The sequence below is a fragment of the Lithobates pipiens genome, unplaced genomic scaffold, assembly GCF_037356315.1.
Source record: "Lithobates pipiens isolate NorthernLeopardFrog02 unplaced genomic scaffold, aLitPip1_a1.2 Scaffold_10, whole genome shotgun sequence".
NCBI classification, from domain to species: domain Eukaryota; kingdom Metazoa; phylum Chordata; class Amphibia; order Anura; family Ranidae; genus Lithobates; species Lithobates pipiens.
In genome coordinates, this window is record NW_027507686.1 from 28,075,707 (window position 1) to 28,089,900 (window position 14,194).

A 14,194-nucleotide genomic window follows, 5' to 3' on the forward strand; every position below is an offset into this window, starting at 1 on the left:
TGGGCTATGATTGGCCTTGTCTTTACCATGTGATCACTGTGACCAATCACAGAGATTAACACAATATTACACAATGGATGGCATGAATGAAAGCCATCTATTGTGTACAATTGTCAGATGATCTGCTGTGATTGACCACAGCAATTGCATGATACCAGCAGCAGCCAGTACACCGATCGGTCAGTGACAGATTATCCCACAACGTGGTCCGTGGGGCATGTGCGAGGAGCTTTATAGGAGGACACATATGACGTCCACCCGGAATGGTGAATGTCAAGCCCAGCCATCATTTGTCTATATGCTGGGCATGAACTGGTTAATAGCAGTACCTTTTTACATCAGAAATGTTATGTGAAAAAGCCAGAATGGGGAGTCTAACCAGCAGGTGTGTTCAAGGACCACCAGTGGATGTGTTCAAGGATCACCAGCGAGTATGTTCCAAGATCACCAGCGGGTGTGTTCCAGGATCACCAGCGGGTATGTTCCAGGATCACCAGCGGGTATGTTCCAGGATCACCAGCGGGTATGTTCCAGGATCACCAGCGGGTATGTTCCAGGATCACCAGTGGGTGTGTTCCAGGATCACCAGCGGGTGTGTTCCAGGATCACCAGCGGGTATGTTCCAGGATCACCAGCGGGTGTGTTCCAGGATCACCAGAAGTTGTGTTTCAGGATCACCAGTGGGTATGCTCCAGGTTCACCAGTGGGTACATTCCACAATCAACAGCGGCTACAATCCAAGATCAACAGCAGGTGTGCTCCAGGATCAACAGTGGGTGTGTTCCAGGATCACCAGCAGGTGTGTTCCAGGATCAACAGCGGGTAAGTTCTAGGATCAACAGCAGGTGTGTTCTGGGATCAACAGCGGGTAAGTTCTAGGATCACCAGCAGGTGTGTTCCAGGATCAACAGCGGGTAAGTTCTAGGATCAACAGCAGGTGTGTTCTGGGATCAACAGTGGGTGTGTTTCAGCATCACCAGCGGGTGTGTTTCAGGATCATAAATGGGTATGTTCCAGGATCACCAGATAAAAGGAGTGGGGAGGATGGGGAGAGTACAGCAATAATGGCTGAATGACAAAGTGAAATTCTGAACAGGTAGTCTGTGCATCCTGTATGTATCTCACGGCACAATAGGAAAAGAACATCAAATGAAATTTAGGCACAGCGGCTCTTACTGCTAGGATATTATAATCATCTTTCTCTGGTCACAGATTTCCTTTAAAATCTCTCTTATTAGAATATCCTTTCTGACGCTGGAACATTTCCGTCTCAGGGGGGGCTGACACTTTTGTGCCCAAGTTTTCCACTAGGCATGGCACGCTCTGAACCTGGAAATCCCCATAGATCAGTATCCGCTGTTTACAAACCACAACTTTATACGTTACCATAACATTTATCATGGAACGAAATCACGAGGGAATAATTGTAATGCTCACTGCTGATGTTGAACTACAAGTCCCAGCGTGTCATGCCAGCCAGCAGATATGAATGGGACTTGTAGTTCTTGATAGCTGACTCCTGGCTAAGTATGAGCTCCATTGGAGGTCCCCAACATCTGCAGAATATGGGGGGGGGAAGTTACTTAAGACAAATAGTCTGTGGACTAAGGAAGTGCAGTTGCACTCGTTTGCCCCAGTGCTTAGTGAATATCGTAAAGCTCTGCGGATTTCCATCATCCAATCATGTGCAAGCAAAAATCCTGTTTTTTTTATTTTGCTTGCACCTGATTGGGTATTCTTTACAAAGTGAAGCTCCGCCACGTTCACTAAGCTCCAGGGAAAAGAAGTGCAACTGAAACTGGAAAGTGCACCATCTATGTACCTTTGGTAAAGTCACCCCTATAAGCCACATCCAGTGACTGTGAGCCACATGAAAGTGGACCTGTCAGTAATTTTCAAAGTGTAAATGAATACATGTCTAACATGTCACAATATACAGCAACGGTATTATTGTGCAGAAAAACGCCAGCTTTTATCTATCAATAGCCATCATGAAGCTCCAGTTCAGTGACTTTGCCTCAGCTGCAGGCAGAAGGAGACATTTCCTCAGTCGCCTTCCTCCCAGTGTTCAGGTTTTATTAAACCCCGGACCCTGTATTCACTATATCTGGTCTCCCACAGTACACAGAACATGGAAATGCAATTATTTTAGTAAATATAAACTGCTAAATAACTTTTCCCATCGGCGCCATATTGCAGTCTTGTGACTTCTATCAGTGTCTGGTTAAAACTTGTAGGAGGAGTTTTCATGACTGTCCTATGAGGCTGCAGGACCCCTGACCCTCTGTCTGGACAGTGCTGATTGGGCCTGTGCCAATCACATGCGCACACCAAAGAAAAAAAAAAAAACTCTCTAGCAATACACACCAAGCTGAGCATGTGCAGAGTGCCTCCAAGGCTATGTACTATCAGGAGATGGATTGGGGACCGTGAAAGAAAGGGAGGATCAGAGAAGACAGGATCAAACAACCTTTTTTACACATTGCAGCGGATTAACCCCTAAGGTTTCACAGTGAGTATAACAAGCATGTTTTACTGCATATACAGACCGATTTTTATTGTTGTGAGTTTAGCAACACTTTCATTGTGTAACTTTGTCACCAACTACAAAGTGAGAGGCTGCAGCAAGGGCTGATCCGTGTCAGACATTTGGGAACACAGCCAAGAACTATACAAGTACCAGCATTTGCATGACTGTGTCATCCCTGAGCTGGCATCTCAGACAAGGAAGAAAAATGGTTACCCTGGTTAAGCAACATAAAAGTTTATTTTAATTCCAGGTTGTATTACTACAAAATGCAGAAAAGTACAAAGGAAGTACAAAGGAAGGGGTAAGTAGGAAGCTGATGTAAAGCATCATGCCTATTTGAAAATCTAAGATTTGGCAGATTTTCAGACAGAGAACTGAGCACACACAAAGAGGCAGCTGGGACCGTCTTTAAAGACACATGTGGCACCCGAGCAACTGGCAAGGAAATGCTCAGCTTTGCAGCTCTTTCACCGAATCCGTCCAAATGACTAAACTGCCCATCTGTTCCTTCTCACCCAGCGAAGCTGCCAGGGTCCAAATAAACAAAGCTGATCCAACTGTACTCGGCAGCACCAATATGTCAGGGACTCCGTCCATTCCTCATACAAGATGTCCACTAGCATACCAAGCGCTGTGCGCCATCTGCGGTGCCACGCGACCTCCGAGAGGCGCTCTGTACAGAGATGAGCACTTTTTATGCAGAAATTCAGCGTTTCGTACATGTGACTTCTGCCTTCTGCCTTTTGTGATAAAATGATATAAACTACAAAACCTCCTGAATTTTAATATTTTTATAAAACTGCACTGACGCATGGCTCCGCCCACTAAACTATATTAAGGGGTTTGGGGATCTGTAACGGTGTTGGGAATGTGAAAATATTTTATTATTTAAAAATATATACAGTATCTCACAAAAGTCAGTACACCCCTCACATATTTGTAAATATTTTATTCTCTCTTTTCATGTGACAACACAGAAGAAATGACACTTTGCTACAATGTAAAGTAGTGAGTGTACAGCTTGTATAACAGTGTACATTTTCTGTGCCCTCAAAATATCTCAACACACAGACATGAGTGTCTAAACCGCTGGCAACAAAAGTGAGTACACCCCTAAGTGAAAATGTCCAAATTGGGCCCAAAGTGTCAATATTTTGTGTGGCCACCATTATTTTCTACCACCGCCTTTTACCCTCTTGGGCATGGAGGTCACCAGAGCTTCCCAGGTTGGTACTGGAGTCCTCTTCCCCTCCTCCATGATGACATCACAGAGTTGGTGGATGTTAGAGACCTTGCACTCCTCCACCTTCTGTTTGAGGATGTCCCACAGATGCTCAATAGGGTTTAGGTCTGGAGACATGCTTGGCCAGTTCATCTCCTTTACCCTCAGCTTCTTAAGCAAGGCAGTGGTGGTCTTTGTAGGTTTTTGGGCCGTTATGTTGGAATACTGCCCTGCGGCCCAGTCTCTGAATGGAGGGGATCATGCTCTGCTTCAGTATGCACAGGAGCACAGGGGAGCACTGGAGGCACGGCGGAACACTGGAGACACGGCAGAGCAAAGGGGAGCACTAGAGACACGGCGGAGCACAGGGGAGCACTGGAGACGCGGTGGAGCACATTGGAGCACTGGAGACACAGCGGAGCACAGGGGAGCACTGGAGACATGGCGGAGCACAGGACTACAGGAGACACAGTGGTGCACAGAGGTGCGCAGGAGACAGAGTGGAGCACAGGGATGCACTGGAGACATGGAGGAGCTCAGGGGTTCACAGGAGACAAAGTGGAGCACAGAGGTCCACAGGAGGTACAGCAGAGCACAGAGGAGCACTGGAGACACGGCAGGGCACAGGGGAGCACTGGAGACACAGTGGAGAACTGGAGACACGGCGGAGCACAGGGGAGCACTGGAGACACGGCGAAGCACTGGAGACACGGCGGAGCACTGGAGACACGGCGGAGCACAGGGGAGCACTGGAGACACGGCAGAGCCCTGGAGACACGGTGGAGCACAGGGGAGCACTGGAGACACGGTGGAGCACTGGAGACACGGCAGGCACTGGAGACACGGTGGAGCACTGGAGACACGGCAGGCACTGGAGACACGGCGGAGCACAGGGGAGCACTGGAGACACGGCGGAGCACAGGGGAGCACTGGAGACACGGCGGAGCACAGGGGAGCACTGGAGACACAGCAGAGCACTTGAGACACGGCGGAGCACAGGGGAGCACTGGAGACACGGCGGAGCACAGGGGAGCACTGGAGACAAGGCGGAGCACAGGGGAGCACTGGAGACACGGCGGAGCACAGGGGAGCACTGGAGACACGGCGGAGCACAGGGGAGCACTGGAGACACGGCAGAGCACAGGGGAGCACTGGAGACACGGCAGAGCACAGGGGAGCACTGGAGACACGGCGGAGCACTTGAGACACGGCTGAGCACAGGGGAGCACTGGAGACATAGGGGAGCACTGGAGACACGGCAAAGCACAGGGGAGCACTGGAGACACAGGGGAGCACTGGAGACAAAGCGTGGCACACTGGAAACACAATGGCTCACAGAGGTATCAGAGACAGGGAAGCATTAGAGCGCACATAGAGGCAGAAGTACTTGTGGACACAGGTAAGTGGGGAAGCACAGAGGTGGTACCATGGCCCTGAGAGAGCTGAGACACAGGGGGCTGAATCAATTTAACCCATAACTGTGTTTTAATCCAGCAGTTATGAATTTACGGGTGGCTGTGGCGCATAGATTAATGACCTCAATTGCTCCGCCCACTATTCTAAAATGAGGAATAAGCCCCTTGTCGGTAGGATATGGGATGGAGTAGGACTTGCAGACATCATCTGTTTTAGGAAGATTCGGCGATATTTCACTATAGTGGAGTCAAATTATACGGAAGAGAAGGAAAGCGCACATTCCACTGAGCTCACTATACACAGCCTCCGCTGACTCATTTGCCAGTTATGTCTCCGACATATGCTGTGGCCGCACAATAATTGGCGCTCGGTGTATGGAGCCACACAACTGACTCAGACATGTGGAGAGTCCATTTTTTAACCACGCCGGCCGGATGAAAGCGCCCAACTCTGTGGACAGAACCTTATGTACGGTCTCCGCAGTTCATTCATGAAACTCTATGTGTACCATATATGCAGTATTTTATCATGAACTATATCTCGTTAAGAAGTCCTGATTTTATTGGCTGAGGCGCTTTTTGTGGTGGTAACACATGAAACCGTGGTGCTCTGACATTCTGACATGAATGGTGCCCAATTACAGATCCCTAAAGCAACCCAACTGTTGTACTGGTCCAAAAAAGAAGAGTGCGGGCCGCTGTGCGGTAATAGTCTGCCTTAGCACGTGACATAACGCACGTAACATAATGCACGTAACATAACGCACGTAACATAACGCACGTCATCACGCATAAGCACCATAATGAGCATTACCTAAAACTGCACAATGATGCCACACCCATAATCTATAGGGATTAAACAGGGCCCTGAGATGTTCTTAAATTGATTCTAAATGTGTTAGTCAGCAAACGAAGCTGCTGAACAAGCTGTGTAGAGTGTCAGCTCTTCGGTCAAGCAACAGGCCGGGTATCTAAGCTCGCTCAATCACCTGCTAATGGAAAGAGGAAATGGTTCTGCCAAAAGACCAGCACACACGGGAGCCACATATGACAAATCCATGGGAACATGTCCAGCGTGCACACCTGTGGTGCCCCGTCCTGCTGAGTGCCCATCCAAGATGGGCTGGCACACATCACCCAGCTTATTATAGAATTACAGACTGCATAGCACACGTTGTTTATGCCAGGGCAAAGCTGACAAGGGGCATCACTTATGTGTTGGCCAACAGAAGGGGGAGGGGGCACCTGATTGCAGGCTTATTACAGGGGGGAAATAATAAATGGCCAAGGCTACAAAATCCATTCCAGCCAATCACAACTTCCCTGGAAACCAGGGCCCTCTTTAATATTGATTGGACCCTGAGCAAAAAAATTCTTGGGCCCCCCCATTCAATTTCACTCTCCACCTGCTCTGAGACATACAATAAATAGCAGCTAGACTTAAAATCAGTTTACTTACTGTATCAGATCAGGCAGCAATTGTGATTGGCTGCCAGAGGTTACTGCTTACTGACTGGTTGCTAGAGGCTACAGCACACCTTATGGCTCACTGATTAGTTACTAGAGGTTACAGCAAATGATTTCTGCTTGTTAATTGGTTGCTAGAGATTACTGTACAGTAAGGCCTCATGCACACGGACGTTTTTACAGCCACTTTTTTGAGCTTTTTTTGCAGCTTAAAAACGGCTGTCCATGTTAGTCTATGGCTTCATGCCCACCTAGGCGTTTTTGAGCTGCAAATGGCATAGGCGTTTTTAAGCTGTAAAAAAAACCCAGGACCAGTGCGTTCCGTGGCGTGGAGCTAGAGCTGTAAAAACGCGAATCGCGCGAAAACGCGCAAAAACGCGCATAAACGCGCAACATATTTTCTTTGTTTTCTGAGTGCTATAGCCAAGAGATGTGTTTCTTAAAAAACGCTACTTAACGCTAACGCTAAAAAACGCGCAAAAACGCGCAAAAACGCCAATGCAAAACACGGTAAAAATCACGTTTTTAACAACAATTTTTCCAGGCATCGGAGCTAGCTTTGCAGCCAGTTTTTTAAAACGTCCGTGTGCATGAGCACTAATACTGCTCACTGATTGGTTGCAAGAGGCTACAGCACATCATCTCCTCATTGCAGGGGAGCATGATATACATATGAATGCCACATTTATTTACATATCAATGCCACCGGCCTCAGCTATTTACTTAGTAATGTCGCCACTATTTACATATGAATGCCTGTTATTTACATGTAAACACAGGGTATGCAGGTGAGTCATATGTACACAACAATAGGGAAGATCTGGGCAGCATTAGTAGCAGCACTTCACACTGAGATATTGGGACACAGCACGGGACTAAAACTTCAAGCGACAAGGGAATTTAAACTGGGATAGTTGGCAAGTATGAGGCAGCTGCTTTGGGCCCCACAACAATGACAGCCCCCAGGGCAGCTGCCCCTTTTGCCCTGCCTTAAAGACAGCCCTGCTGGAAACTGCTCAGCCAGGAGATGTTTGTGACTACTAAAATAAAGCTTTGGATCCTTCCCGAGGAATCCTTGGAGTGCTGATGACATATATTCAATCAATGCATTGCAACGCTTCTGAGAAGCACCCTCCTGCTACAGAACTTACCTGTATCCCTGTGCCTACTGTGTCCTACATGCCTGCCTGGGTACTTGTAAATGCAGAGCACATAGTGACATCAAATGTACTCCTAGTCCATGTCTAGATCTAATGTACACGCATTGTACCCAAAAATTCCAAGTGTACTCCCAGTCCACGAGTCAACTAGTGGCTTCATTGCACCCGAGGAAATGATCAGTCTATAATTTTAATGGTAGGTTTATTTTAACAGCGAGAGACAGAATAACATCCAGAAAAAGTTATAAATTGATTTGCAGTTTAACCACTTGCAGACCGGACCATTTTGCTGGTCAAAGACCAGACCACTTTTTGCGATTCGGCACTGCGTCGCTTTAACTGACAATTGCGCGGTCGTGCGACGTGGCTCCCAAACAAAATTGAGGTCCTTTTTTTCCCACAAATAGAGCTTTCTTTTGGTGGTATTTGATCACCCCTGCGGTTTTTATTTTTTGCGCTATAAACAAAAATAGAGCGACAATTTTGAAAAAAACGCATTATTTTTTACTTTTTGTTATAATAAATATCCCCCAAAAATCTATAAAAAAACATTTTTTTCCCTCAGTTTAAGCCGATACGTATACATATTTTTGGTAAAAAAAAAATCGCAATAAGCCATTATTGATTGGTTTGCGCAAAAGTTATAGCGTTTACAAAATAGGGATAGTTTTATAGCATTTTTATTAATAATTTTTTATAATTTTTTTTTTTTACTAGTAATGGCGGCGATCAGTGATTTTTATTGTGACTGCGACATTGTGGGGGACCCATCGGACATTTTTGACACATTTTTGGGACCATTGTCATTTATACAGTAATCACTGCTATATTAATGCAGTGATTCCTGTGTAAATGACACTGGCAGTGAAGGGGTTAACCAGTGGGTGGCAGTGTAGGGGTTAAGTGTTCCTAGGGGTGTGTTACTAACTGTGGGGGGTTGGGCTTTCATTTAGTGAACACTGATCTCTGCTCCAATCACATGGAGCAGAGATCAGCGTCACTAGTTGCTAGGCAGAATGGAGAAATGCTGTTTACTCTGCATTTCCTCCATTCGGCCGCTCCGTGAGACGATCGCGGGGATGCCCGCGGCGATCGAGTCCGCGGGTCCCGCGACCGGACTCACGGGGGTCCCGACCAGCGCAGGAGCGCGCCGCTGGCGGCGCGCTCCAGATGGCAGGGCGGCATTGAATATTGGACGTACCTGTACGCCAATATGCCTGCCCGTGCACGTACATCATCGTGCGCTGGTCGGGAAGTGGTTAATGAGTGAAATAAGTATTTCCCTCCTATAAATCGGCAAAATTTCTGGCTCCCAGGTGTCTTCTAACAAGCTGAGATTCGGAGCACTCTCTTAAGGGGAGTGCTCCTAATCTCAACTTGTTACCTGTATAGAAGTCACCTGTCCACAGAAGCAATCAGATTCCAATTTCTCCACCATGGCCAAGACCAAAGAGCTGTCCAAGGATGTCAGGGACAAGATTGTGGACCTATGGCAAATGATGCCATACATCCCAGGATGGGAGGAGGGGTTTTCTCAGCTAAGCACACCCTCTTACCTGCATGCCTGAGCTAAGGGCAAATGGATTCCAGGAACTAAAATGCTATATGAATCATTTTCCCTTACTCAAGATGGCCACGACCAGAAATTCTAGGGGGTGTTTTTCAATGTGATTTCTTAACAAAATAAAGCACGGAGACGTGGATGGATGGGGAAGTTTGCGTTGAATAATTAAAAAAATGAATTAAATAGTGTTTTTGGTTTATGGTGGGCAGATGCAATGAAGATCAGCTTTAAATTTACCAAAACAATGCAATCGAAGGGCCGGCCTAACCAGCCCATTAAATCTGCATCCAATCAGACAAACCCTTGCACTACCTAGCTGTTGGCAGGTCTAAAGGAAATTGTACAATCAGATTGCTGTGTATATGGCCGATGTTAGAGTGACGTTGATGTCAGCAGTGTGACAGTACAGCAGAACAAACAAAGCTTTATTGAGCCTGAGTGACAGAGACCTCTGCAGTAAAGTGAGGCACCTCGGCGGCTCCATCTGACTGGGGATCTGCCAAACAGCCACCGCCAAAATAACACCGCAGCTCTGCTCCAGCATGGGGGGGGATTTTCCTGTTTCTCCTCAGCCGCAGTGAGCGTTACATCCCCGCAGGAAAAGACGATATCTCTTCCCATATTCTGCCCAAACCACTGAGATTCACGGTGGAAAAACAACTTCCCATTAAAGAAGCAGTGAGTTCAACTAGTTAAAGAAGAACTCCGCTCTAGAGAGGAATGATAATGCTGAACGTCCTCCAGCCAGGAAATGAGGCGGGGTTCTCTCTGACTCGCAGCTTCTAATGCACATGGTGAGAAGCTCACAGTGTGCGGTGAAATCAGAGTAAGCCATTTCAGTCCAGGAAAGGAGCCGGTACAACTGTGCAAGACTGAAGGGAAGGCCTGAGGTCAGATTTAAGATATTAAACTGGAAATGGGATATTGGTGATCAGGTTTACATTCACTTTAACCACAATTATGGTGCATCTGTCCACCAGACCAGTGGCAAAGGAAACCATAGTCAAAGAGGCAGGGGGGTTCAACCCACAAGCACTGTGAAAACCCTGCTGAATACAGCTACATTGTATCAGGTAGAACCCAGTGGATTGCAGAGATGTTTCTGCATCAAATTAGCATTTCTCCGATTGATTTCCCTTGCTGCTCGCAGTGGCGGCACGTTGGGGGACACCGGCGCTGCGTTTGCTATTGTGTGATAATGAAGCCGCCAACGCTTTGTGCTTTCGGGATTATACATCGCATTTATGAAAGTCGCAGCCTGCGGAGATTAATCACTTCTTTATAAACGCGCTCCGCCATCTGGAACGCCGCGCTATTCATCACAATAAAAGTCTCGCTGCTTCGCGAGGGATTCTGGTGCTATTCCTTCCAGAACTCCTGAGGCTGAAATTATCTCAGTAATGATGGTCATGTGACAGGAGGGTGAAGTCCTACATCCAATCACAAGGGACCGCCATGAATAACGCTGCGTTCTACAAGACTCTGAATATCCGCTCTCTGCGACCAATCACAGAGGACACCAAAATCAACCTACATAGAGATATAAACAGATACTGGGAATTGCACTCAGAGCAATATATACAAGAGAAGTAGTATTGTGCAGAGTCCATACATACAGAATAAGAACAGATACTGAGAATTACCCCCAGCATACAGGGTGAGAGAAGTAGTACTGTGCAGAGTCCATACATACAGAATAGGGACAGAGAATGAGAATTACACCCAGCATACAGGGCGAGAGAAGTAGTACTGTGCATATCAGGGGCGTACCAGGCGGTTGGCAAGACCGGCGTCTGTCAGGGGCGCAGGCTGTGGGGGGGGGGGGGGGGCGACGACAATTGGCAGTGTTCTTTATTTCATCACGGGCACAGCAGTGGTGGGCTGGCGGCACTGAGCACTGCTGATTGCTGCTGGGTTAGTGGACTGGCCCAGTGGTGTACTAAGTGGAGGGCGGGCCGCACCGGGTGCCACACGTTCCCCTCCGCGACTGAAGCGGATACAGTGGGCGGGTTTGAGCAGCGGCACGGAGCGTGGCGACAGGCAGCAGCTAAAACACACGAAGAACCTGGCTTTGCCAGGTGGGGGGGCGGGGGTTGCGAGCCGCACCCAAGTGACACCCGTTGGGGCACACTCGGGACCCGGCCACAACGATCACCTTCTCTCGTGGCTGCGCCGCGGCTCTTATAAGTCTCGGCTGTCTCACACAGCCGAGCAGAGTGAAGCCGCCTCCCCCTCCTCAGTTATGTCTACATGTGCTGACTGTACATGTCCCACGCTGATCATCTGTGGTGGGGTTTGAATTTTAGGGGGGGTCTGCACTGTAGGGGGGTCTGTACTAAATGGGGGGGGGGGGGCGCAGAGATACAGTTTCTCGCCAAGGGCACTGGAGACCCTAGGTACGCCTCTGGTACTGAGAATTACACCTAACATGCAGGACAAGAGAAGTAGTACTGTGCAGAGTCCATACATACAAAATAAGAACAGGTACTGAGAATTACACCCAGCATACAGGACAAGAGAAGTAGTACTGTGCAGAGTCCATACATACAGAATAAGAACAGATACTGACAATTACACCCAGTATACAGGATGAGAGAAGTGGTACTGTGCAGAGTCCATACATACAGAATAAGAACAGATACTAGGAAGTGGAGGGTAATAATGATGTCACACTATGTGCCGGCCCGTGTTTCATGCATGTTTCTCAGTGACTGTCAGCTCCTGGCCCGGTCAGCTCTCTGTAGGGGAATAATAGCACTCAGAGGGTCCCCCCGGCACACAAAGGGCCTCTGTATGGGGGGAACTCGGGTCGCCGTCTCAGGACAATGACATCACCCACGACATAAGGACACTGCCATGAATAGACGGGTCTGTTCCCCTGAAATCTCCCCTCAAGGACCTGTTTGTTCCTCCAGGCCGCGCCGCAGTCATATTTCACAATCACCTCTGAGCTCGGCACGCAGAATGTATAGACAGCACATCACACCTATGTGCCGACCCCCCCGAAACCCCCGCCGCGCCAGACCGCCATGAGCGTCCCCTGAGCGTCCAGTACAACTCAGCTTGTGCTGAAAAACAATTACCGGCAATGTATAAACCAAAAATATCTCACCTGACATCACAACAGATCATCTCTGAAGAGGCACTGGATGGGGGATTCTATGCACTTCATGACTGCTGACCCCACAGAAGGAAAACCACCAAATGTCACTTTTACGGCTGGTTCCCACCACAAAAACGCACTCCAGATCCGTTCCTGGATGCGTTTCTGCATGCGCATTTTTAACGGGTTCTGGTGCACTTTACATAGGTTGCACTTGGTGGACTTGTGTCTTTTATCAACCTCACCCACTATGATGCATTCCAGATGCTTTTTTCCTGCATCTGCAGGCATCACCCTGGTACAACCACTTTAACCAAATGATGTACAGGTACGTGATGAAATCCAGTAAAATGAAAGGGGCGAGCCAGGTCAGGCTGTGGAGGAAAGGGCTAAAATCCAAACTATGGCCCGCAGGCTGAATCTCTCCCTTGGGGCACTATTCCTCCCACTGACACCAATGATGGGGCACTAACCCCCCCCCACTGACACCAATGATGGGGCACTATTCCCCCACTGACACCAATGATGGGGCACTATTCCCCCCACTGACACCAATGACTGGGCACTATTCTTCCCACTGACACCAATGATGGGGCACTATTCCTCCCACTGACGCCAATGATTGGGCACTATTCCCCCCACTGACGCCAATAATTGGGCACTATTCCCCCCACTGACGCCAATGATTGGGCACTATGCCTCCCACTGACACCAATGATGGGCCACTATTCCCCCCCACTGACACCAATGATGGGGCACTATTCCTCCCACTGACATCAATGATGGGGCACTATTCCTCCCACTGACACCAATGATGGGGCACTATTCCTCCCACTGACACCAATGATGGGGCACTATTCCCCCCACTGACACCAATGACTGGGCACTATTCCTCCCACTGACATCAATGATGGGGCACTATTCCCTCCACTGACACCAATGATGAGGCAATATTCCTCCCACTGACACCAATGATGGGGCACTATTCCCCCCCCCCCACTAACGCCAACGATTGGGCACTATTCCTCCCACTGACACCAATGATGGGGCACTATTCCTCCCACTGACACCAATGATGGGGCAACATTCCCCCCACTCACACCAATGACTGGGCACTATTCCTCCCACTGACACCAATGATGGGCCACTATTCTTTCCACTGACACCAATGATGGGGACACTATTCCTCCCACTGACGCCAATGATGGGGCACTATTCTTCCCACTGACGCCAATGATGGGGCACTATTCCCCCCACTGACGCCAATGATTGGGCACTATTCCCCCCCACTGACACAAATGATGGGGCACTATTCCACCCACTGATACCAATGATGGGGACACTATTCTTCCTACTGACCCCAATGATGCAATTTTTTTTACTCCCACTGACCACCAAGCCTACGACATGGTTTACTCCCACTGATTTTCCACTCTCGTTGGCCACAGTCTGGCTCCCCTAAGGTTTGAAGGGCAGTAAACTGGCCCTTTACTTCAAAAGTTTGGAGACCCCTTATTTTTTTCAAAGCTTGTGGTGTGTGAAACACACTCGAACTAACACCCGGTGCAAAAATGTGAGAGCACAAAAAAGTGCACAGGGTGTACACATGGACCTCCTACCAAGAGGAAGGACCCTTACCCTGATCCCCTGGGGTGCAAGGCTCCTGACAGGGACTGATGTACTCACTGGCCCACCTAGCTGAAATCAGGTGGACCCAGTTCTCTGGGAGGTCT

At 48.5% G+C, this 14,194-nt stretch overlaps 1 protein-coding gene across 3 annotated transcripts in view; it reads right to left on the reverse strand.

Annotated features, from left to right (window-relative positions):
• Positions 1-14,194, reverse strand: part of GSE1 (Gse1 coiled-coil protein) — a 522,272-nt gene that overhangs the window by 493,929 nt on the left and 14,149 nt on the right. The window lies entirely within an intron of this gene.